The sequence below is a fragment of the Passer domesticus genome, chromosome 1 (assembly GCF_036417665.1).
Source record: "Passer domesticus isolate bPasDom1 chromosome 1, bPasDom1.hap1, whole genome shotgun sequence".
Classification (NCBI taxonomy): Eukaryota; Metazoa; Chordata; class Aves; order Passeriformes; family Passeridae; genus Passer; species Passer domesticus.
In genome coordinates, this window is record NC_087474.1 from 151,246,605 (window position 1) to 151,272,566 (window position 25,962).

A 25,962-nucleotide genomic window follows, 5' to 3' on the forward strand; every position below is an offset into this window, starting at 1 on the left:
ATAAACACAAAATGATTGTCCCTGTTGCTGGGAATAGAGGGAGTATCTTCCTCAAAGCAGATATTATGCTTTAGAGGAAAGCATTGCAGAGCATAGCAGAGGATAACACTGCTTTGTTCTAGCTTTCCTGGCAAGCTTGTTTTTGTTGGTTTTATTTGTTTGGTTGGTTTTGGGGGCTTTTTTTTTTTTTTGGTGGAATGGAGGTTCCTGTGAGGTATCTAGGACAGTTAGGAATGTTTCTGCTTTCATTAGGACTGTGTGGAAAGCAACACCTTAAAAGATCCTTGTCTGAAACAGTGTGGAGGTCACTGTACAGAAGGCTGCACACCCTGATTTTTGTTTGAATAACAGCAGGAATCTCATTTCATATTCTTCTTTTGCTGTAATATTGTTTTCATCCCTACTCAAATAATAGGAACTTTCCAGAAGAAAAGTCCTTTTTTATAATAGCTTTCTAAACATTGACTTCTGCCAGATCTCTCTTGTGGTTAGAGAGGGATGAGATTATTCTGATCTTTGGTGAAGTGCTCTGGCTTTTCAATTAAGAAATTGTCACAGTCCTTGTCTTATTCTTCCCCTTCTTCTCACAAACCCAAACTCTTCTCTTTATTTGGAGTTATAATGAACTCCTGAATGTGGCCCTTAGTAAAGGGCACAAGTCAAATCTTATGAGGAATGGCCGAGGGACCTGCAGGTATTTAGCCTGTGGGAAATGAGGCTCAGGGGAGACCACATTGTTCTCTGCAACTCACTGAAAGGAGGCTGTAGCCAGATGGGGGTTGCTCTCTTCTCTCATGTAGCAAGTGACAGGACAAGAGGACATGGCCTCAAGCTCCACCAGGGCAGGTTCAGGCTGGAATATTAGAAGAAATTTCATCCCAGAAAGAGTTGTTAAGCAGTGCAATGGATTAATGGAAGTGGTGGAGTCACTATCTGTCATGGTTTAGGAATGGTATTCCTCAATTTAATGTTCCCACTGGAACACTTCCCTGTTCCCACCTCCTGCTCCCTACTGAGGCAGGAGGGAGAGGAGAACCAGAGGCACAAAAGGTAAAGATCCCAGGTTGAGATTAAAATAATTTACTCGACACAGCAAATGAAATAAGAAAACAAACAGTAAACACAAAATATTCATAACAGAGTGTACATGATAGATTCACACAAGTCTCATCATGTGGGACTCAGTGGTATCCAGAGCCCAGGCTTCACCATCACCCCATCAAAGACATGAGGTGGTGTAGAACAGCCTCTGGGGCCTGACCATGGTCCTGCAAAAAATAAACCCTGTCCTGGCCAGAACAAGGACACCATCCCTGGTGTTCAGCAAATGACTGGACGTGACACTTAGTGCCATTGTATAGTTGACAAGGTAGTGATCAGTCAAAGGTTGGGCTCGATGATCTCAGAGTTCTTTTCCAACCTAAGTGGCTCTGTGATTCTGTGATTTTGGTAAGGAACTTGTATATGGTGGATCCAGATGTGGCTGCAAGCAGACTAAGGCAGCTATTTCAGACTGTGCATTTTATACCAGACTCTAAGCTGAGAGCCTGAAGGAAAAGCATTTTGACATGCAGGAGAGCTATGGCAGGGTTATATTTTTTTTACCTTCTGAAATACTAGTCATTAGTGCAGGAGTGTACAGCAAGGATGAAATAGGTAACCATTCTCCAGGAATATATTCAAGCCCACCAAGAAAATCCCTCTGTTTAAATTATTTATCTGGTATTTTAACAGCTCATTGCTCCAGAATGTATTTGCTTCTCATCTTCATCAGTTTAATCCTGAAACGTGTTGAAGAGGCACTTGATTTTCACATGCCTAAGGGTGTGGAACCATAATGAAGCTTTTCTCAGCTCTAAAGCTTAAAATCTTTTTCTCTTTGCAGTAGTAACACAATGTAATCAAAGTGCTGATGCATGGAGAGAAAGCTCTTTGAAGGGCATTATCACCTTAATCCTGTTTTCATCTAAGTGACCCTCCTAGAAGGGTGCTCTGTTGTGACACCAGGAACTTCTCTCCAACCCTCTGAATTGTAATTTATGGTGCCTGCAGATACCAGATATTCATTTGGGATATAAATTATATGCGCCAGGAACTAGAAGGCCGCTTTTGTTCGTGGTCCCTCCACAGCCTTCAGCTGGGTCAGAGGTTAAGTGTAAATCCCATGGAAGCATACCAAGACTCAGTCTATCGAAAATTAATCTCTCTTCTGGGATACTTTCCAGCCTGTATATTGATTTCTTTTTAGAAGTTATGAATCTGATGAACTACTGTGCAGTAATTGGCTTTCAAAGTAATTGTGGCATTTAGGACCAGGCTGTTTGTGTAGGAGCTGCCAAACTGGATCCGTATCTTCCATAGCAGGGTCTCTGGAAAAAAAAAAAAGAGGAAAGAAGAGATAATGGGCAAGAAATAAGGCATGAAGTCCTGGTGTAATTGTATAGTACAAAAATGTTGGAGGGGGAGTAGAAGCATTTTGCCTCTGGCACCTCTCCTGGTGCTACAGGGATACGGCAGTAATTTAATTTGTCAGGGTTTTAAAAAGAGTGTTGTGAGGCAAGGTCGTGAGGAACCATCAATGCTATTTGATGTCTGAAGAATGATGCTTTTCTTGACGGACTCAGGAACTTGAAGAGTTCTCTTTCCTTAGTTTACCCAAAGGGAGGTTGAGAGTGCTGACAGAGCATCCTTCTGAAGGGCTCAGTCAGGGGAACAGCTTAACTGGTGCAGGGGCAAGAGGATGAGAGCAGCATTGTACTGCAGAGAGCTTTCTGTCCATGTACTGCAAATATCACAGTAAGAGACATGGTCACTGTGTGATCAGTTCTCAGGAAAGAAAAGCACCAGGTTTGGAATTTTATTTTGTAGAAAAAGGCATAGCAGGAATTCATGGTTGAGTGAAAATACAAGATAAATTCAAAGGATAATTAGCTAAGTGTTTTTAATATTAAGATTTGCTGTTGGAATGCGCTGAAGAGAATAGTGGACCTATCAAACCCTAATACCCTCATATCCAAGTTTATTATCTTTCTAGGAGACAGACAGATGCCAAAGAGAAATCAGTAGAAAAAATTCAAGGGCAGCTGGAAAGAAAAAGCAGTCTTTGGGTGCCAGATAAGAACTTACATATCCTAGCTTTAAACTGGTTTTTATTAGTACTTGAATATTCTAGTGAATGTTTTCAACATGAAATATTTTGAGCAATGTTAAGCTTTTATATTATTCATAAATGCCAAAATAAATATCAGATCTTTTTCTTCTGTTTTGTGATTTTCAGGAAAAGAGTCAAATATCTGATTGAGCCTCAGGGAACACAGACCTTTATTTTTATTTCAGCCACAAGTGACTCTCTCACTTGCTCTTTTTCTCATATTCAGCAGTGAAAAGGCAGACAAAATCTGGAAGACCTGCAGAGCAATAGGTCTCTAAGTCAAACTTCTGACTGCCCTTCTTCTCTCTTGCCTCTATGAACAATTTGTCTCTTCCACCCCCCACATGGATGATATGAAATCCCCAAACTCAAGGTCTATCATGCTGCTGCAGACCTTGATGAATCCCTTCCTAAGGTATAGGATTATCTCATCTTTATTGCTCCACCAAAATCCTGTGGCAATTAATTTCAACATTTAGTGGGGAGAGGCACATGAGAAAAAGGATCACTTTTTGCTTTTAAACTTGTGGTTAAAAAGCAATTAGTCCCTCTATTTCTTGTGTTATGAAAACAAACAGAGAGTCTCAGCTGTTCTCTTCACATCTTCCGTGATTCCATGTGTCTTTGATTATTCAATTGTTTCTTGTATGGCAACTCCTCCATGTTGCTGATCATCTCTGCCATGCTTCCCTGAATGTTTTCTACTTCTAACATCAGTGGCTGAGCTGAGACTACCAAAGACAGCTCTAGACACACCAAAGAATTTGAACATAATGTCATGATGATATTGTTTAATCTGCTTTTTTTTTCCCCAGTGATTTTCAATTTGCCTTTTTCAGAGTCACTGCATGAACAATTACTGCAAGATCACTTTTCTCAGTGGTAAAATCTGATTTCAAGGCTATCACTCTATCTAGATAGAGTTGTGTTTGGTTTTGTTTCTGTTCATAACCTTAAATGTATCTTTACTGAATTACATTGTTATGTTATCACCCAGCTACTTTACATCTGTGATTCTTCCATAGCTCTTCCAAGGCTTATTGATTTTAAACAACACGTGAACAAATGACAGTCAGTTTGCATTCTGTCAGAGCACACAAGGTGCACAGAAACTTGCAGCTTCCTGTATTGCTCCATGGGCATGTGCCTTATAAAAACTCTCAGGATACCCTGATAGGGCTTAGAGAATTGTTGGAGAAAATACCACCAGCTTGGAGTGAGAGACCACCAGAAAAAGGAAAAGCCTGGATTTATAAATATTTCTGTTTTTCCCTAGTTTTCCATTTTCTCAGGCAATTTGGCCTGATGAGTGGTTAGTGGTGTTCCTCTTTCAGGTTAACACCCATGATCTGACTCCAGAAGGTGAATGGTCAAAGGATTACAGGAAACACTGAACTGCTCATTGTACTCCACTAAATTCTGAATCTTTAAGAAATATACTCAGTAGCTCATAAAATTCATCTGCACAAAAGGCATGCACATGTTATGCACTGCCCAGTGCATGTTTTGGTCACTGCAGATGGAGCATGCATGTCCCCACCACAGCACCAGGAAAGTTTTCTGACATCTCAGACAGGGCAAACAGACATTGTTCCCGATGTGGCAGAGCTAAGAGGGTGGCTGTGTCTTCACAGTCCTCATCCAGCTTAGTGGGATCTCACTTATTTGAATTCACAAGGTATTACAGCCTCTACAAAGCCTATATGATAAACAATATAAAATAGCTGGTACGAGAGAGATCCTATCAGTCAAGACAGCCAATTAAACTAATGTTTGAAAATAGGACTGTGCCAGTTGAACTGAGCTTGCCAGTGACGGCAGTGATAGTTTTGGGGTTAAGCGCGTTCATTGGATCATTTTGGTTAAAAGCATCCTTGCCATTAGAGGGCACCAAATGACTTTAGAATCTGCCTCTCTCCCACGAGTCTGGAATTTGTTCCCAGCCCATGCTGAGACTGAGCCCTGCCCTCTTGAGCCACAACGCAAAAGGTTTTGGTGTCACACTTGTCGTGTCTCAGTGTCCTTCACTCGACTGTTTTGGCCCGAAAGCCCACCAGTGTCCCTGGCAAGTTTTCCAAACTGTCACATTTCTGAGTGGAAGATGCACAGCCTCCTTGTGGCAAGGGAAATACAGGGAAAATCTCTTGTACATACACTTCCCCTGTCAGGCATATATCCTTTGGGAATAGAAGATACACTGTAGAAAAAGCAATAAACCTGTAAGGTTTGAAGGGCATGACAGGGAATGTCACCTATTGAAAGATAAATAGGATGAAAAGTATGGAATGGATAACAGCTGTTAGGACACTGCTTTATTGCTGTTATCCAGTTATTCTTCCCAGCTACCATTCACATGTGCTGGTATTTGTCTGTTTTGCCTTGGTCACCTTACTCTTGGGTACGTTTTTCTGTGTCTATTGCTTTGATCACTTTACACCTTTTAGTTTTGTCCTGAATAAAAATCAACTTCAGTCATATTGTGGCTACAGGGGCTGCCAAATGAAGGGTAGACTGCACAAAGAAGTCTCTGATGAAAACTTTTCCTTCTGGACCATAGCTGAGGATCTTGGGCTGAGATTCACTCAAAGCCTTGACCTATAATTGGGGTTAGGACAAAGCCTAGAGCTAAAGTTGGGAGTGGGCTGCAGAGGGGCTGCTGGAGGATGTTCAGTTTGCTAAGCATCTTCTGACAAGTGATACATAGGCTCCTGTTAATATTTAATAGAAAAAAAAATGTATGCTTCAGTCTTTAGGGGAAGTGGAACAAGGCCAAGCAATTAGTCAGACTGCTGGGAACCTGGAGTAGCTCTGCTAAAATTAAATGAGTTGCTGTGGCTGTGATTTACTCTATTTCACAGCCTTTTAATACTGTTCAGTTTGGCAGGGTTATCCCAGATCTATACTGGGGTGAGAGGTCCTTTGACTTTGTTCTGAGAGCAAAATCTGGTGCAGCTAAATATAAGGACAGCAGTATGTTTTATTATGGAACAGAGTTCTACAACCTCTAAATTATGTCACCTGCTGTGGATCTTCACTGTAAGTTCTTAAATATTTGAATAACAAGATATTTCTGAAACAGTTCTGACTGCCTGTGAGGATCAAAGTCTGATGTTGACATTAGAATTCTTTGAAAGGGAGAACTCATCACAGTGTTTGGGAGCTTTTCCCCTTGCTTTGCTTCTTGTGGTTATGTGAGATAAAGCAGTGCCAACTTCTTTGAAAAAGGAGAAGAAGAAAGAGAACCAGCACTTGCATGAATATCTCGCAAAAAGTCCAAAGAGCTTTGGTTAATCCCAGCTGAATTTGCAGTGCTGAAAAATATCTCTTCAGGAAAGGACCAGATTTCCTCTTAAAACTGCAACCAACAATGTATAGAGGAGGCAAAACAAAACTATGGATACAACAGTTTTAGGGATGAGTTATGTGCAAGGAATGATGGAAATTTACATTTTAGATTTTAATAACAAGAATTCAAATGACAAGCTTTAGCCTTGATTATAAAAAATAGATTTGTCTAGAAAGTATCCTTTCTATTGTGTGTTTCTATTGTGTATTAGTTAAAGTGAGACACTAAGGTGGGATTTATATCTGCGAGTTTTAGGTGCCTACAATGCATATGTATGGACGTATGTATGGTAGAGAAATTCGTTAGAGATCCAGTCAGTAAAATCAATTGCATTCAGGATGTGATCCACTAGATCAGATGTCAGTGTATTTTACTTTGAAAGTACACTCTAAATTACATCAAGTAACTCATTGCTGACTAAAAACTGCTTAGACAGTGAACATAAACATAGACGCTTGCAGTGGAAATACTCAGGTCCAGTCTGAGGAATCCTGCTTTTAGCATCTCTGAAGCTGCTTATTTGGAAGAAATACCAAACCATCAATATTAGAAAATATGTTGAGTACTTCTACTTCAGTTTTACAATACAGTAATAGTTGTCAAAAACATTGCTAGGAAAATTGTTACTAAGGATTCTGTAGTTGGAGGATAGATGTCTCAAAATGCAGTCTAAATACAGGTGCTTGGACAGCATTCAAGTCAAAAGCACTGACAAAGGACTGGGTCCCCCTTGTATGAGTCTGGTAAACTCTGAGACCTGAGTGGTAAGTGGAGGAAGAGAAAAAAAATTCTTGAACAAGAAGTTTGAATTGGTAGGTCTGGGCTGTGAGTCCGACATCTTCATTCTCTTCCCTAGACACTACCAAAAGGAAAAAAAACAACAAACAAACCTAAACAGATATGTCTTCAGCAGAACTACATTGCTGAAACTCAGGTTAGTTCAAATATCTAAATATCTTCCAGGGCCCAGAGTAAACATCTGAACATTTCCATGTATTACACCATTTATCTGTCAAGACTAAGAATGGGAATTGAAATGCTGGTATTTTGAAAGTCGCACATCAGGTGAGGAGTCCAGCACTGTGACTTCAAATTCTTAGTCTCCTAAATTACAGTGCTATATCTAGAAAACCCTTCCCCTCCCTCCCCACCAAAAAAAAAAACACCAAAAAACCAATAAGAACAAAACAAAACAAAACAAAAACCCACAAAAAAACCTAAAAAACCAAAACAACAACAGCAAAAAAAAAAAAAAAAAAAAACACCACAGAAAAACGCAAAACCTCCACATTAATCCTGCTTTAATCCTAACACTGTTTCAAGACAGAAAGATAACCTGGCTGCATTGTCCTTGTGCTCACAAAGAGTTCATTTCTAGATAACACTTTTTTTTTTTCTCTCAAAAGTAGGGAAAGCTCTGCAAGCAGTCACTTGTCCAGCTTGTCAGGCAGGCCAAGTTCTCTGTTTTGCTGTGTTTTTAACCTTCTGCTTTTTCCAGTGCTTTTCTCTACCCACAGATGTTGCTAATGGACATGGCAGTTGATTTCAGACAGGAGGATGAGATCAATCAGTACCTTGAAGCATTCCTTCTGAAGCAAATAAGAGAAATTCTTATCCAGGTATCTCAGGTTTACTTGTTCCTAGGAGGATGATGGCTGCACTTTTTCCAATTGTGTGGACTCCACTTTGAGGGAAAAATTGTGCTGAATACAAAAAAAACAAGGACTGTTCAGTCATGTATTGTTCCATTCCACCTCTTGTAAATCCCACAGGTTAGGGAAGATGTATCTCTTGGTCACATGCAGATGAAGATAAATTTCCTTTGGCCATCTGACATCCATGGCTTGGCTTGCTTTAGGGCTAGGAGTTTCAGAAAAAGCTCTTTGGAGTTTACTTCTATGCAAGTGATGATAAAGGCTGAGATTTGGTGCATAGAAAGTGGAGGACAGTTAAAGGAACTGTTTTAAAAATGTATGTTCAAAACCAGCTTCTAAAATTTAAAACAATATGGTGAGGCATATGAGGAACCAATTTATGCAAATGCTCAGCATTTGTAATTTTACGGGATCTTTAAATTAATTTCTCGAGTTGTGTAATAAAAATCAGACACAAACAAAAAAACAACCAACCCCCTCCCCAAAAAACCCCAAAAGAACAAAAAAAAAACCCAACTCCAAACAAACCAAACCAACCAACAAAACAAAATCAAACAAAAAACCCCAAACCAAACCAAAACAAAACAAAACAAAAAAGTTGAAAAATCTCACCAATTCACTATCCTAATCTTATATACATCTCACTGCTTCAGGACAGGATTATGTGGCTTCATAATCAATGGGTTTGAGCTAGGGTGACATTATGGTAGTAAGACAAACCCTGTAATCTAATGACTCCCAGCCCAGGTCGAATTAGGATGAGGAAGAGCACGACAAACTCAGTTTTCAGACACATTCCTAAGATCTTGTTGCACATTGGAGAACCCTTAGAGTTAACATCATCTTGGAAAGGTGCTTACTCCCCTTCTGACCCCCATGATTCCTGCTTTTCCCTGATGCACACTCTCTGTATTAATGTGCTTGGATATTATTTGATTCTCTGTGGAAGATGCAAGGGCCTGTGGCATTCATGGTCCCCCTGCTGGTAGCCTCAGCACAGGCGTGGCAGAGGACTGCCTTCTTGCTGCTCTGGAATCACTCTGACCTCAGGATAAGGAAAGGTGAATAGTAAGTAAATATTAGAAAATATATAAGTATATAAAATATATATTTCTGTTCTACCACATCCCACATAGACAACATAATTTCAGATGTGATAAAGAAATCACAGCAATCAATCAAGACAGCTCTCACTCCTGTTTTCCATATGTTAAAACTTCCTGCATTATGTTTCTTTTTATCTACTTTCCTCTCTGTGATTTTTGTGGTAGAGGGTAGGAAGAAATTTATAACAGTGTTAAAATTGATTATTTTGGGCAATGCACTACTGCAGTGTGCTTTGTTCAGATCACCTCCAACAGGGAGGCCATGAGTCTGTGCCCACTGGGAGGCTGAACTGGGAGTCACTGGAAGTGGGCAGCTCCTCTGGGACATCCTGCAGGCAGGGTCTCTGGGAAAGGCACTCTGCTCTCCTGGCTTGCCCAGAGCCTACATACACATGCATATTCATGACTGGCTATTCTTTCAGGCAAAAGAGAAAATTTCTTTAGAAAATTGCAGCAGCAGAACAGAGCTGTGCTTTCAAGTATTTTGTCTTTCCCAAAAGAAAATAGCTGATGCCATGAAAAGTTTTGTGCAGCCATAAATGCACTCAACTGTGCTGTAATGTTTCATGGAGGGGGAATTTTCTTTCCCAGCCCAGCTGCTGAATAGTTTGTGCCTCCAGGCTCCAAGAGGAATTGAGAAATAGGACCAGGCATCATGCTAATTTTTATCATTTTCCCCCCCATTTGCAATAATCTGGGACACAGAGATTCCCCAGTGTGGCAGAGCACTCCTTCATTTCTCCAGTTGGAAATCACATGTGCAGACACAGGTACACAAACACACACTTTTGAAACTCATCTCTTCTTCAAGACATTTTTATGAGGAAGTGTTTTGGAAGAAAGTGTCTACACCTACCTACACGAGTCTGATCAATGCATTTTAAAGGGCATTGCAGTCAGCCTGGGACTCATGCTGACTCTAAGAAGGTAACACTATATAAGTGAACATACACCTGTTTAAGTTTCTACTTTCTGCTTATCTATACATTTATTGTGGTTCTTTTCCTTTTTTTTCCTTTTTTTTTTCATTTTTCCACCAGCAAAATGTTTCACTCAGTAAAAAGCGATATGATATGGAAGCTGGGAAATTTGGGATTTTTCTCTTTTGACCAAGACATCTCATAAGATGAATGGAAATTTCAGATCTCAGATTTTCCCTGAAATGTTTAGATTATCCAGTCTGATGTTCAGCCATTGACAAAAGAACAAAACCTTCTTGTGTTTAGAAGCAAGTGTATAATTTTTGTAATAGGCAATTAATTAGGCACTTACATGCAAATAAGTAAAGATAATTTTCCTAAATTCAGCTGATTTGTATTCTTTGGCCTGAGGATAAAACTAGTAATGTTTTCAAGAGTCTCTTCAACAATGTTTCCTATAAATCCTTAATTATTTGTGATGTTTTTCTGTAGGGAGGATGTTCAAGACCAGTACTAACTCTTCATCCTGTCTTTTCCCTTGCTTTTTGTCATAGCTGTAATTTGTGACTCTGAATTCCCCATTGTCTCTGGATGTAGAGGAATGGTCAGATCAATGAAAGCCATTTTTAGTGATATTTTTTTTTAGTTTCTATGTTCCTGTAATTCATGGGTGATGAGGCTGGGAAGATCAAAATGTTTCTTTTATACTTTCTCTATTTTTCTTTTTTCATTTGTCATGTTGATTCCACTGTCCTTTAGAGACTTTAAAGATCTGCAGTACCACAGAGCTCAGGAATTGAATTATCTTCCTTGCTTTTTGCCATCACTCAATGTAGCCTTACCACAGGAAAGGGCCACAAAAGGTTCTCCTTTCTTTTTGGCCTGTTTTGTGGAAAGCAGCACTGTTCTGCCTGGATACTGATTTTGAAATGGTGTGGTGGTTTCTTATCTGTGTCTCTGTCTGTGCTTGCCCCAGGAGCTGACCTCGCCAGGCACTGTAAGACACAGCCCACAGCTTCATAGGCTGCTCTTTCCTTCACACAGGGCCTGTGGGCTCTGACAAAGTGCTTCACAGGATTTCAATTTAGGCCATCAGGATCTTTTTTTTTTTATCATTAGCTTGACCTTGAAGCTCAAAGACACATTCCAGGCAAGGCTCCTGATGCTGAGGAACTGGTCTCTAATGAGAGGAAGGAATTTGTCATTGCCTAACTAGAGTGTCCTTTGCAAGCTGAGATTTATTGCTCTGGGATGGCGTGTTCTAAGCCTTTCACATTCCTCTACTCATTTTCACACCTAAGAGCAACACAGAAGCAACTGTCTCTTGCCCCCAAGACTTCCATCTACAGTAGGATGTTGATCATATATGGGAATAAGTTTTAAAATGGGAAGGCTTTAAAATGATCAGACACCTGCCAGAATGTCTTGATCCTGACTCTCTCAAGAAATTGAGTTATATTTTTCTATATGTTCCAGCACTGATTGAGACAGTTCTATTATAGAACCACTTGTTATGAAATTAGTCTAAAGAGAGAAACAAATAGGGCTGAGAAGTATGGTTGTTATCTGATTTATAATATCTTGAACTCACTAATTTGTAATGGTATCAGCAATTACTATAACTTACCAAGGGAAAAACACACTAAAATATTTAATAATGAGAATGGGTCCTTTGCTAAGCCTACACCTATCACTGTGACCTGAGTTGAGTGTGTCATTGCAACAGCAAGAAGCCAGGGGCTCCCTTGGCTACAGCCCCCTTTGCACTGAGCCCTGATAGGAATCATCCCTGTCGCCTTCTCTGCCCTGTAAGTGAACAGCTGATTTTGCTTGCAATGACTGAGGTTGGAATGAAGGATTCAGCCAGGATGGTCATGGCTGTGCCCAAAACAAACCAACCAACCACCAATAAAAAAAACCCAAAAAAACAGCAACACCTCTTCCCTCTCCCCCAACGCCCTGTTTTCAAGAATCATAGAAATTTATTTGTCTGGTGCCTGAAAAAACAACTACTTTCTTGCTGTTGCAAGATGACAGGGGAACCAGATGCATCAGTGTCTCTTCAGATGTCCACAAGAGATGTGGAAAGATATGTTCAAATATACAGGAAAAAGAAAATTATCTTGGAGACCTGTGAGGATGGATTTTGAATGAATCATACTTCTATAAACACTGGAGCTGGAATTGAACAAATCTCTTATCTTTCAGTTGTTGAGAAACAGCCCCATGAAAAGCTGTGATCTCCAGCCAGTGAGGTCAGCAGGAGCTTTGGTCAGGCCCTTCAAGCTTCATTTTTTGCCTACAATTACTGAAAAAAAAGAGCACAGACATCTGTGCCATGGTCCTCTAAGGACACGGGTTATTATCCATGGACCAGGAATGGCTGCACTTTGGTGGAAGTTTTGATAAGTACAGGTGTATGTTTTTTGAATCCAGAGGGTAAATTCATGCAAGTATCAAATATTTTCATTAATTCATTTTTCCATCTAATTACCATCTAATGTCTGGCTCAGAAGCTTTAGGGTCTGGGTTTGTTTTTATTTGTTTGGGTTTTTTTTTAGGGGGGGGTTTTTTTTTCTTTTCTTTTTTTTTTTTTTTTTTTTGGGGGGGGTGTTATTTTAAACTGCATTTAGGAAATTAAATAATCTTTGCATGAAACTTCTTGCTCGACAAGGCCAACATGGTAGAGGACTTGTATATTCCATCACTAGTGTAAGTTGACTGTCAGTTGTGTGGCAAGTGGATATAAAAAAGGAGTTGGATATCTATGTAGTCATACCACTGTGAGGCTATCAAATGTTCTGAAAACTAGTAACAAAACTGCTTGATCCAACCTTTGGTGCAATCAGCAGAACAACTGTTAGATTCTGATGGGCAGAATCCATAAATAATTTTTCTCTAATTTCTGAACTTCTTCTTTTTCCAATTTCCATCTTGTCCAGAAAGAAAACTTCTCAAAAGCAGCAAAAAGTCATGTTTCTTTTAAATACATGTGGGACACACATTTTCAGTAGTTTGATTATTTCTTACCTATAGACCAAAACCACTCACCAAAAATGACCCTTTATAATTTTCTCAGAGCTAAGCATATTAAACAGGTTGGGTAAAATTCATTTATGAATCAAGATCACTAAGGACTAAGGAATAATCCCAAGGCCCTGTGCTAACCAGTTCCTATATAGTGCTATACAGACATCTATAGTCTGTGCTGCAGTAGTGTGACTCAATACACTCTACAATAAACTGTTGTCCTAGGAACACACTGGTTTTCAGCATTATAACCTATTCTATGGCTTTGTCCTCTTTTTCAGCTCCTGAAGAATAGTAAAAGCAATCTTAGCCACATTGGAACAAAAGGTTTCCATTTTTGAATTCTAATTCCTCTATCTTTGCTGCTATTTGTGTTACTCATGAGAACTCTTTTACAGCTGAGACAGCAATGGCATGAAAAATGCACACACTTCTCTGATTTTAATAATTTTCAGGATAACTGTGTCTTTTACATCCATAGTTCCACTACCTGATGATGTTTTGGGGGTTTTCTTTTTCCTTTTTTTTTTTTCCCTTTATGAAGAGGATTTTAATTATCTGGTATATTTATATGTCTATGTGGGTATCAGCAACCTTTGTGGACTGGTAGGAGTGAATCTGCATAATGAAACAACAGGTACTGAAGGTCCTATGTCCATGTTATTCACTTTTCAGGGTTATTCTACTCTGAGCTAGCTCTAATCTGGTCTTGCAAAACTCTTTTTGGTGCAGTGCAATGAGGTAAGCTCCTGAAGAAAACTTCCCACTCCAATTTTGTCTGACAGGAATCTGGCTCATGTCTCCAAGACAGATTTGTGATGGGAACCAAAACACCATAAGTGGGGTTATGTGAGACTTGCTTCAAAACTGTATTCTTGATCCAAACTAAAGCCCTGATGTAGATACATCCTGAGTGATGTGCTGGAAAGATTTGGAGGGATGTCAGGCTGTAGACAGCTCATACCCAGGATGCAGCACTGTCTTCAACAGCTTGCACTGCTGCAGGGAACAGACAGAAGTTTTATGCCCAATGGTGGGATCCAAGAAGCCACCAGGCATCCTCCATGTTCATAGCAATGAAGCCCCTGGTGAGCCAAAGATGCTAATTTATTTCCTTCTCCCCTGAAAATGCAATCCCTGTTTAAAAGTTCTGCTAACAAACCACAGAAAACACGTGGTTACAGAGAGAAGCTCTGCTGGGAGATGCATGGGCTGTGTTTTCAGCTAGTTGGGCAAATGTCTTACATGTCTAATGCATGGTTGGACAGTGTGATTTAATAAGAACTCAGCTTCACAGGAGGAGACCATTCAGAAATAGTAACTGGCATGTATAGCAGCTGCACTCTGCTTTTCAGTAAATTTTTCAACCATTTTAATGAATGTTTTATGTTATCTTTTCTTGCTGCTCAATTGTCCCAGCTCCTGTTACTGAACACAAGGGCCGCCTTTCACGACCTGCATCACTCTACACTGACATAATATACTTATAATTCTGGAAATTCCAAGGCATATATACACTTCACGGTAACTCCCAGGCAGCTAAGCCCTCTTGGAGCTAGCAATTTTACTGTATTTCATTCCACAAAGGAAATCCTACCCCCAAAGGAAGCAGTAAGCTCTGGCCACCCCTATAGCTGATAACAAACCAGGACTTTCATCACATTTTTTTGACCCATTCTTGGCTTTCAGGAATAACAACAGCTGCTGAAAGCAATACAATTTTTAGTTGTGCTTTTTTACCTTCCCCCCTAGCAAGCATCCTTATGAGAGGCTGAGAGATTAAATAGCCTTGGGGTAAATCTATCTCCAACAGCTGTTGCCTCCAGCATTCTTGACTGTCAGTGACTTCATTGAAAACGTATGAGTGATCTTTCAGCATGTTCACAAGTGGAGAAACGTGTCAACTGGGAAATCTCTTTACCCCCAGCCCCATCTTCATGAATGTACACGGATGGTTGAATAGTTTCTCAAAATTCCCAGTGGTTCCATGACATTTCTTTCTTTATCTCCTTGGTTTTGTTTGTTAATCTTTCTTTAATGCAAAGATAGCTCTAAAAAGGATGAGCATGAATTATGTTTTGTCAGCCTGAATATTCCCTTTGAGGGCCATTTGTTTGGATATGTAAATCAGTTTTCATAATGTAAGAGGCTAGGGCAGAACTGACTTGATGAGGACTGAAGTGAGGAATGTGGACTGAAAACCAAACAGAAAACTGCAGACCACTACAGGCAGTTCCCATTTCCCACTGGTGCAGGTAGCTTTTACTTTGCTGGCTGCTCTGTAACACCCCCATTCCTGAGCACTGAAGACACAGATAGCTCATGGCCCCTGTCCCCCCCAGCACTGCTTGTTGACACTGTGTCCATCCCACACTGTGTCCAAGGCCTCTGGCTGTGGGAACACCTCCAGCCCATGGTCCAGCCCTGCTTCCCTCGTGCAGAGGCAGCTCTGGCACAGCTGCTCCCACCCTGGCAGTTGGGACAGGAGAGGTCATGGGGCAGGTTCTTAGCAAAAATAAAAGGTTTGCCTAAGTTTGACTCACAAATCTTCTTTGAAACAGAGATGTCTAGGGAGTCTGATCAATTTTTTTTTGTTGCTCTAGTCACTCTAGTACCTACACTAGCAGCTGCATACTTTTTGTGTACCTGAAGCTGTTCCTGATTCCATTTATACCTTTATGAAACTCCATATTAAGTTTTTTCCCATTTTTCATATTGAGGAGGCTGATAAACAAATTCACTCCTTTGAGAACAGAAACTGGCTTTTACTTTCTAACTAAATATATCTAGGCATAATTTGCAAACATTTGTTGATATGATAAATGTGGTCTTTTAGCTTAAGTGGCTTTTGTGCACCTCTGCTTTTTGGTGCTGGCTTTTGTGCATCCATGACTTTTGGTGCATCTATCACTCTTGCTTTTTCTCTTCACCTTGTGACAGTCTGCTCTCAAATAGAACTGCTATGGTAAGTTAGATCTGCAGGCTGGGACTGAATAGGATTTTTCATGCTTGTGAATTTCTGGCCCAACAAATGGTTTCTTTGAACTTGAACTGTAACCTCAAAATTACATTTAAATCAATAGTCTGAGAATTCATTCCTATTTTAAACTTCTGATTTCCTCTATCTGGGAAACAGTGAAAAAAACGCTTAGGACAGAACAAACTGGACATGTTTCACTTCCTGAAGATTTTGAATTGACAGAAGTAGTCTCACTTGGTCATGGGCTTGCTTCTTCTTTCTTTTGTTAAGGTGAAAGTCAAACCTTGTTTGAAATGCTCCAGGAGGGCCCTTGCTTTTACTAAAATGCAGTATTCAGCGCCTATTCCCATCTGAATTCATGAGAAAGCAAAGAGTCTTTGGCTGTGTCTCACTTACCAAGCCACATAACTTGCCATTGATATTCTGTGTTTGAAATCCTGGTCTCACATCCACTGGCAGTGAAACATTGATTACCTTCAACAGAGTGAGTATTTCATACTGCAGGCTTAACAGATGAACACTGTGAAGTAATTATATCTCATAAAAATAACCAGTCCTTTTCACTAGAATTGTAACTCAAATAAGGATTTGAAGGATTATTATCTCTTCTAAAGCACTTGAAAAACAGACCAAAGCTTTTCTTCCATTTTGGATTCAGGGAACTGCTGTGTCCAATTTTGGGGGGAGTGTGTCTACCAGTCCTTCCATAATACTTGACCAAACTAAATTTCCAGATGTGCAAAGTTTTTGTCACCTTGAAAGGTGACTCCTCTGCAATCACTTGATTATCATGCCACAGAAACCCAGTGCAGGTTTGGCAGCTGTATGAAGAGTGCTGGACCAGAGTGGATCTCTGCTGTCTCTGCTGAGGATTTACCAGGCTCTTAATGCTTATCATGCTTCTGCACAGGAGTGAGGCTTAAAAGCTGGACAGGATTCAGATTTGAAAGCTGGGGAATTTCCCTTGAAATCTCATTTATTTTCTACTGAAGTGTGATGCGGAAGTGAAAAAAAAATTATCAATGAGAGAGACTTGTGCTGTATTAATTGGCCTTTATAAGAAGATCTGAGGTTTTCTAAAGCATTAATAAGGAGGGATCAGCTGTGTTAATTTATACTTCCAGTTCACAAAACTGTCCAAGCATCTCCTACACAGTGCTTCAAAAGTAGAAGGGATAAATTACCCTTATAGATATAGATATCTTATGCTGTGAAGCAAAGGAATTATTATGAGTAAATGAAGTAGCAGAAGGAAAGGACAATTCCGTGCATTCATATAATATGACTGCAGTGAAGTTTTGCAGCAAACAGTATTTATTAGGCATAGGAATGTACCTGATCCCCCTGTAGCCAAACTGTCATCCCTGATGATAAGATACCTATTCATCGTATCACAGTTAGTGGGTAAAGAGAAGTAGAGAGCTGAATTGCCTGGCTTGAGGTCATGCTGCTGATCAGTGGATGTCAGAGTTATTTATATGAAGCACAAAGAGCTGCCCATTATGTTCCCACAGCATAAAGAGCTCCAAAGGGACTTACAGTTTGCAAGTTTTACACTCTTCATTTTGTTAAGCTTAGGGTTTGAAAATTTTGTCCTTGGGATATACATTTACTTTTCATATATTACAGTGAGAACAGGAAGAGACATTTACAAACTTTAGAAAATATGTGTAATGGTTTCTCACATCAGAGATTTTAATTTTTGTATTTGACACCAATTAAAAAGCAAAGGTGAAGTCTTTGTGGGAAAGAGAAATCTTACCTCTGTGGTTCAAATGAACTGTCCGCAGTATATCAGCAAACAGTGCTCTTCTCCAGTACTTTCATGAATGTCAAGGTGACAATGTCTTTCACCCAATTAATCCCACAACTCCAATTTGACTGTGCTCCCACTCAAAAGACCTCAGGCCAGCAGGCCAGATTTCTTCTAGTAATTAGCCTTTAACCTTCCCAGTCTTTGCTTTTTCAATTGCCACTGACTCTGTGTCAGACAGGAGTTTTATGCTTCTTTTAAAGCCTGTTTCACAATGACTCTTGCTTGACCTTTGGCGTATGTGAATTTATAAGGAAATTGTTTGAGAGAGACTTTTTAACAGCTATTCTAGAAAGTAAGTGCCGGGACTTCCCTAGAAAGGCAACTTAATGCTTGCCTATATGTCCAGATATGTCCAGATGTGATTCCTGACCACTTTAGATTTTGCTCTTTTCTTTATGAAGTACTGAAAACTATAAATCGGCCAGCAATTGGTGAAGTCAGTCTGCATATATTAGAAGTAAACAGTGGTCATTTTAGATGATGTTCAACATATTACAAATGTTCAAGCATCTTCTTTTGTGAATGGGTGATTCTGTTTATCCAGTAATTAAAAGGCTTCCTACATAATAAAAAGTGCAGAGTGGACCCTAAAGAAGACTTAGGCCTTGCAATGCTTTGCAAAGTGATTAGTGCATGGAGAAGGAGTAGCCCGGAGTAGTCCAGAGGAAAGAAGTGGAACTCAGGACTCCTCAGCCAAGTGAGTGATCTCACGAGGCTGTGGAGCCAGACTTATTTGAATGTGGAGAGCTGATGGCAAGATTGGTGCTTCCACAGTTCCCCAACACATTTGTTCACCATACTCAGATCGTTTCCAGACTCTCAGAGTTCCCTGTATTTTCTGTCCTCTAAATGAGACAAGTAAGAGTTAAAATAAATACAAGTGTGTATGAAGAGCAAAGGGCTTGATACTTGTGGAGCTTATATGAAATGCTCAAATAAGATGTTTAAAATCACTGAAAATTTCATCATGCCTGAATTCAGCCTACGCAGAAATCCCCACAAATTATATCAAAATTCTTGTAGGAAGAACCCTGGACCCCCTAATCTATTGTCAAATGTCCTCCTGGGGCTGGCAGAATTCCTAAAGACAGCAGTGCTTGTCAGTGACCTTCCTGTAAGCGTTGGAAAGCTGCTGTCAGATCCTCCCAATGCCTCCTTTCTCCCAGACTGAAGAGGCTTCTTTTCAGAGATCAAACACCAGCTTTTCTTCTTGCTTTCTCCAGAAGGTCCTGAGTTCTGCTCTTGGTTGTGTCCTGACTGCAGACCTAATCCATGCAAAGTTATTTTCCCCAGCTCAGTAGAATTGTATTATCAGCTGTAGGTGACTGCATAGAGTTTTGGAACGGCTTTTTCCAGACAATCAATAATCATGAGTAGATATCAATTATATTTTGACATGCAGAGATTCTGATCCTGAAAAATCAGTGCTGGTCTCCAAAGGGGAGATATAACTAAAGAAAAAGTCATGAACAAAGCAGTTGTTGCAACTGTTCATTTGTCCATGAAGTCCTTAGGTTGCACTCAACATTTAGCAATTAGTAATTAAACAAGTTGATTGGCACTTAGTTATTCTGCTTTGAATGACAGGTATGCTTACCTTAACAATATGTTAATAACAAAAATTAAAACCAGTTCTTACAAACTACTCCTGTCACTCACAGAAAGATTCAGAATGATCTGCACAGTTTTGGAAATTATTTCATTCCCTGAAGCATTTGAAATGGAGCTGAGCAAAATCTACTCTGTATTTTGTAAAGGAACTGCTGAAACGAAACTACTAAAAAATGGTGGCAAGCAAGAATTAAATTAAGTTCTGTAACTGCAGATAAGTATCTACAGTATAAGTCTTTTTAATACCTTCAAAGACTACTCATTTTCTTAGTTAGTGTGTCTGTTTTTAATGACTCACATTTCAAAGCAACAATAAAGCATATATTCGGGTGCTTTTAATGATTTTTTTCTTTCAAGTCCAGTGAAAAATGTGCATAAGAAGCATTTCATTTGCCTAGAAATAAATTTGTTGTCCTTGAGTTTCATTTGTCTTCCTTAATACCATTTTAGAGGTTTGCAGGTTATCATTAAATGTGTTTTGCCCCTAATAGGTAAGTTCTTCTGAGTATGGTGTCATATATCTGATAAAATAGACAAAATGAACTTGTCCTAGATAAATCTTTTTTAACAAGCTTGGTGAACTTAAATTAACTAAAATATTCCAATTTCCAAATGTATATTCCTGAATAAAAAAGTGAAGATTAAGCTCTCATATTTTCAGAAAACTCACTTTCTTTTTTTTACTTTTTTTTTCTTTTCCAATGCTGTATTTCTCCTCCTAATGTGGGACAGGCAAGAAAGGAAAATAAATGAGGCAGCATCTCAAATTGAAAATCTCTCCCGTAAATAAGTTCCTCTCTATTCTTTGTTTCACCAGTAATGGACTTGAGTGGAATTATTTACGAGGTGCCCAGTTCACCTCAATATAACTACAGACATTATTTAGACAGCAGCATAATTGTGAATAGCATTTTCAGAGAAGTAAAGGTCACTGTCTCCAGCAAAGCACTGCTCACCTAAATTAAGATGGGAAAAAGGAAATTATCAGCCTTCAGCTGATCCTCAATTAGAAAGGTGAAGCTGTATGTTCAGACACACACACAACTCCAGCCTCTGCTTTTAAAGGAAAAACTGGGAGAGGGAAACACATCTGGAGAAGGAACATTGCATGGCCAACTGGAACGGAGATGCTAAGGCACAGGAACAGCATGAGGCAAAGGTAATTAATTTAGCACGTTAGCAACAGGTAGACTCTGTGTCACTGCAGTGTGGCTAAGCCAGAACTGGTGGGCCCTGCTGCTAGCAGGGCAAGCCAGATGTCTTCCTCTATGACTTGGGTTCCACAAGCCCGTGCTAAAGCCCAATTTGCCACAAGCCCACTGCAGTGAGTTTGCTCAGAGCCTCTTACAAGTAGGGCTTTGGAAAGCACTCTATGCAAATCCATTTCTCTTGAACTGGCACATCTTTTTAAAGACTATTTGGATCAACATCATCACTTTCAGGAAGTCTATTTTCTTTCCAGAGTAATTGCTAATGTCTAGAATGCCTTAATGGTCCTTTGTAGTTATTAGCTTATGAATCAATACAATCAGAATCTTGGTGCCAAACTACTTCCCGGTTCACAAATAGCACAATCTCATTAAAGCTGATGAGTTTCCATGGGGAATCTATCAGGAGCAGTTTTGGCCTTGAGTTCTCATATTAAGTAGAAAGCAGTGCCTAGAGCAATGCCTCTTGGCAGAGTCCAGCATTCCATCAAAGAAACAGACAATTAGCAAATGATTAGTATTCACAACCATGAGAAGCTGCCAAAAATTATTTTCTAATAGGCTACAATGACCTTATTGGAGTAGAATTTTGCTGGACTGACAGTTCCAGCAGTTGGGCAGATTGTGTTGGGGACCATCTTCTCTTGATTTGTCAGAGACAAATCCTTCACAGGAGGATGACAGTGCCTTTACTTCAGGCAGCAAGAGGCACACAAGGGCTGGATGCTGAGACAGCTGGGCATGAGAAGTTGCCCAGGACCCAAATAGTCTGTTAGCATGAGGCCTATGGGGTGGGTCCTTCTGTTCAAGCATCTTCTTTGGTGAATGGGTGATTCTGTTTATCCAGTAATTAAAAGGCTTCCTACATAATAAAAAGTGCAGACTGGACCCTAAAGGAGACTTAGGCCTTGCAATGCTTTGCAAAGTGATTAGTGCATGGAGAAGGAGTAGTCCAAAGCAGACCAGAAGAAAGGGCTGGAACTCTGACTCCTCAGCCAAGTGAGCAATCTCACAAGGCTGTGGAGCCAGACTTATTTTTGCATCCTTTACCTCACTCAAAATTCTCGAATTCTCTTCCATACAGTGGGCCAGCTTTAACAGGAAGGATGAATAATATGTCATCTCCAGAATAATTGTGAGTGTGAGGCCAACAGGGATCTGTTGTCCTAAGAAAAACTATGCCATAAAAACTAGGATGAGGAGAACTTTTTCTCTGGTGGCACTTCATCTTGAAGGCCAAGCTGCACAGCTACAATACATCCAAGGTCCTTCTGGACTCCAGGGCACCGTGAACATGAATTCATGTATGAAAGCCAAGTCATGTACCCAGATACTGGGACTTGAATCTCCACACTGGTCCTAAGCATGGTTTTTATGCAGCTACTCTGTTCTGGACTTGTGAGAGTTGGCATGAGGCCTCTTATGTGTCAGTTGGCCTCAACAGTACAGAGACCAGGGAATATTTAGTTATATGTACATGTAATCTTGGTGCTGAAGATGAATAGGCTGAATAAACCACTGAAAGCTTTCTGCTGACTGTCAAAAGAACATAATGGGTCAGCTGAGACTAGAGAGTTAGTTTTAGGTGGATAAAGCTGCCATCAATTATTGTGGAGGCTGATTTGGTGTCATGAGATAATTGGTAGGCAGAAGCCACAGCCCCACAGCAGCCACAGTGCTGTCAGATTTGTGTTCAGTCACAGATTTAAACTCTGGCAAGAAGTGATGGCCTGCCATAGAGCACTTTAATTTTCTCTAAAGGAGTTCCACAGAAGCACATTCCTGGCACAGTGTTTGAAAGCAAAACTGGACCACTCTGGTGCAAGACAAAATGCACAAATCTCAACCAGCTATCAGAGAGCAGCTGGGGCTGGATGTCCAGAACGAAGTGCAAGATAGAAACAGCCAATGGAGAGCCCTGAATTACATTATGTAAATCAGAGCTAGCACAAAAATATAGTAGTGAAAACCAGAAAATTTACACACAGTTCTTCCCTGAAGTAACTTGAAATTCCCCAGGAAGTTAAAGTTTTTACTGTGTTTGGTAGCTCAATTGCTTTGAAAAGGCATCATGGTTGATTCCTTTTCTTTAAAGTCCTGTGGATAAACCAGAAGACAGAGTTTTGTGGTTTAAACCCAGTTGGAAACTCAGCCTCACACAGCTACTCTCTCACTTCCCCCTCAGTGGAATGGGGTAGAGAATCAAAAAAGTGAGAGAACTCATGAGTTGAGATAAAGACAGCTTTATGGGTAAAGCAAAAACAGTATGCACAAAACAAGGAATTGATTCACTCCTTCCCACGGGCAGGCCAGTGTTCACCCACCCTTAGAGAAAGCAGGAATCTATCATGCATAACAGTGTTCTGGGAAAAAGATGCTCTGAAAATCACTCCAAAAATGCTCTCCTTATTTCTTCCTTCCCAGCTTTATATGATGATGTACATTATGGAATATCCCTTGGGTCAGGACACTATCCCAACTGTGTCACCTCCCAACTCCTTGTGCACCCCCAGTCTCATCACTGGTGGGGTGGGTGAGGAGCAGAAAAGGCCTTGACTCTGTGTCAGCACTGCTGGGCAGTAGCAGACACATCCCAATGTTATCAAACTGTTTCCAGCACAAATCCAAAGTACAACCCCATGCCAGGTACTACAAAGACAATGAACTCTATCCTGGCCAAAAGCAAAACCCAGAGGCACTTTGAGGATGCTGAAAGCACATGATCAGATTCTGTTAAACTAAAGGAAGCAGCCTTGGCTTGCTGGTATGCTGCTTTCCTTCCTTGGGCTGGTAGCTGAAAATCAATCCAGAAGCAAGCATGGACATGGAAAAGAGCAGAAAATACTACAGAAAATATTACTTCCTTACCTGGAAGCCTGCATCCAGCAGTAGTGGCAAAAATGGAGGTGGGAAGAGGCAGAGGTTGATTTCAGAAATTATCACAGGAATGGAAAACCCACATGTTTTGGAGGGATGGATTTACAAAGGATTTCATAAAACAACTTCCTGTAGAGTTTGAAGGAGCACATAGAGACCCTTGGAGAAAGGAGGATGTCGGAATAACATATAGGCAAAAAGTATATGAAATAACATGAAAATGGGTGCTATTTCTTACCATTATTATCAGCCAACAGTATACAGATGAGAAAAGAAAAATTTAGTGTTGTAATGAATGCTACAGAGAGAGTGTCAGCATCATGTGACAGCATCAACCCTAACAAAATTAAAACAAATACATACATAAATAGATCTTTTCTTAAATCTGTGTTCTTGAAATTATGCACCAGAATTCATGCTCAGGAATTTGCATCAGCTGGAATTTTTACACCCATGTTCAAAAATACCAGTCTAAAATTATTTAACATGAGATGATTGACGATTCTGCTAGAGAGCACAAGAGTTTTCATTGAGATATCAAGCTGTCATGCTCCAGGTTAAAGAGGGATTTATTTAGGGACAGAGTCAGCTACATGTGTGGCTGTATTGCCTAACAACTGTAGCACAGACTCTCATCCATGCATGCTGTTGTAGTTTGCTGTTAGCTCACCACCTCCAACTCAGCGCCCCTTACCAGCACAGCCTTTTCACCCTCCAGGCTGGGGCAAATGGAGTCATCCCAAGTTGCACTCCAGCTGTCTGAGCCTCAGGGTATTCAGGTATTGAGCAGTGAAGGGGAGGAACTTGAAGTTTACTGACAAGTGCACTACATAAAGATATTTGCAAAAAATGCAGACTGTCACAACACTGGCTGGTGCCAGATCAGCTGTTCTTGGGCTGTGCAAGTACTGTTCCTCTGAGTTCTTCCAGACAAAAGCAAGGCATAACAGGCTTGAGAATAAGCTTTCCTTTGCTACTCAATGACCTTAACCAGCAATTCAAAGGGATCTGAAATATCTATATTCTGTTCTTTGTATAAAGTGTTCACATCCTTCCTAATTACTACCTATTCCCACAAGCGTCTTAACTTCCTTTTTTTAATAACCTTCTAGATTTCAGCAAATAGACACTGAAACAATGGCTGCTGCTACTTTGTGCTAGGTGCAGTATAAAAATAGAATAGGAGGGAAACTTTTCTTTGAAGACATCAAGATCTAAACAGATTGAAACAAATTGTGGAAGGAGAAACACTGGGCAAGAGAACAAAATGATTAATGTTTAATTACAAAATCAGTCAATGGGAGAGAGAAGAAAAGGACGTGCAGATTCCTCCCCCTAGGGAACAAGTAGTTTATCATTTCACTTGTTTCTGTTACTGATTCTGATGAACACATTTTCCCTTCTTTCCCCAGAACAAGTGCACCTACCCAACATGCCAACAGTTCCACAATATTTTCTGCCTGAGAGGAGAAGACTGACTCTTCCTTCTTTCCCCTCAGGTTGTGCTGTGCAGCTGTGATACCAGTTCTGTAATCATAGTGACAAGCAGAGAGGCTGCATGCAAATGCAGGCAAATAGCATTTGACATTTATATGAAGATGATAAAGACAAACATTGGGGGCTGTTTCGGGGGTGGAGAATGTTTACACTACTAGTACAAGAGAACATGGAAATTTAACCAAGCAAAACTCCCAAGTCTGAGCTGACATGAGTTCAAAGATGAAATGACCTTGCTGGCTAAGTGGATGCTCCACAGGCTGTTAAATACATTAAACTGAAGTGCAGCATCTGGTTTAATATCACTCTTTCCAGGATACACCTGCCTTTATCCTCCTTCTTCTACCATCTCTTCTAACAGATTTTTTGCATCATGTTAAACCTTGTATTGATATTTTTGTTTGTCAGTTCCCCCCTGTGAATTTAGACAGACAGAGAGGAGTTATGAATAGCTACCTTTTGGGAACTTCGGAACATCTGTGGCTTGATCTAAATTCTACCAAAGGATTTTTCTGTTGACTTCAGCAGGGACCACCTTATCCTATTTATACAGCAGCTAACACAGCTGTAGACAAATCTCAGAGGAAATATATAGGCACTCCTGCAATAGCATAGCAATAATAAAATAATATTATCTATAACAGTACTAGCTACATGGATATGGGTTTTCCAGCTGCTCTTTTTCTGTGCATGCTCCAATTTCTAACTTGAATTTGAGGCAGAGAAGCAGAATACTAGAGGAATGTTTGCACAAGCCATTTTGAT

General features: G+C 40.1%; 1 long non-coding RNA gene across 3 annotated transcripts in view; it reads right to left on the reverse strand.

The window, feature by feature from the left end:
- Positions 1-1,064: 1,064 nt before the first annotated feature.
- LOC135284962 (uncharacterized) overlaps positions 1,065-25,962 on the reverse strand; it is a 34,096-nt gene continuing 9,198 nt past the window's right edge. Inside the window, exon 5 of one of the 3 annotated variants that reach the window (XR_010350024.1) lies at positions 1,065-2,369. This is a non-coding gene — a long non-coding RNA (uncharacterized LOC135284962). Of the gene's footprint in view, positions 2,370-6,850; positions 8,358-25,962 lie in introns of those variants that run through there. The other 2 variants (XR_010350023.1, XR_010350018.1) reach the window with 2 other exon arrangements.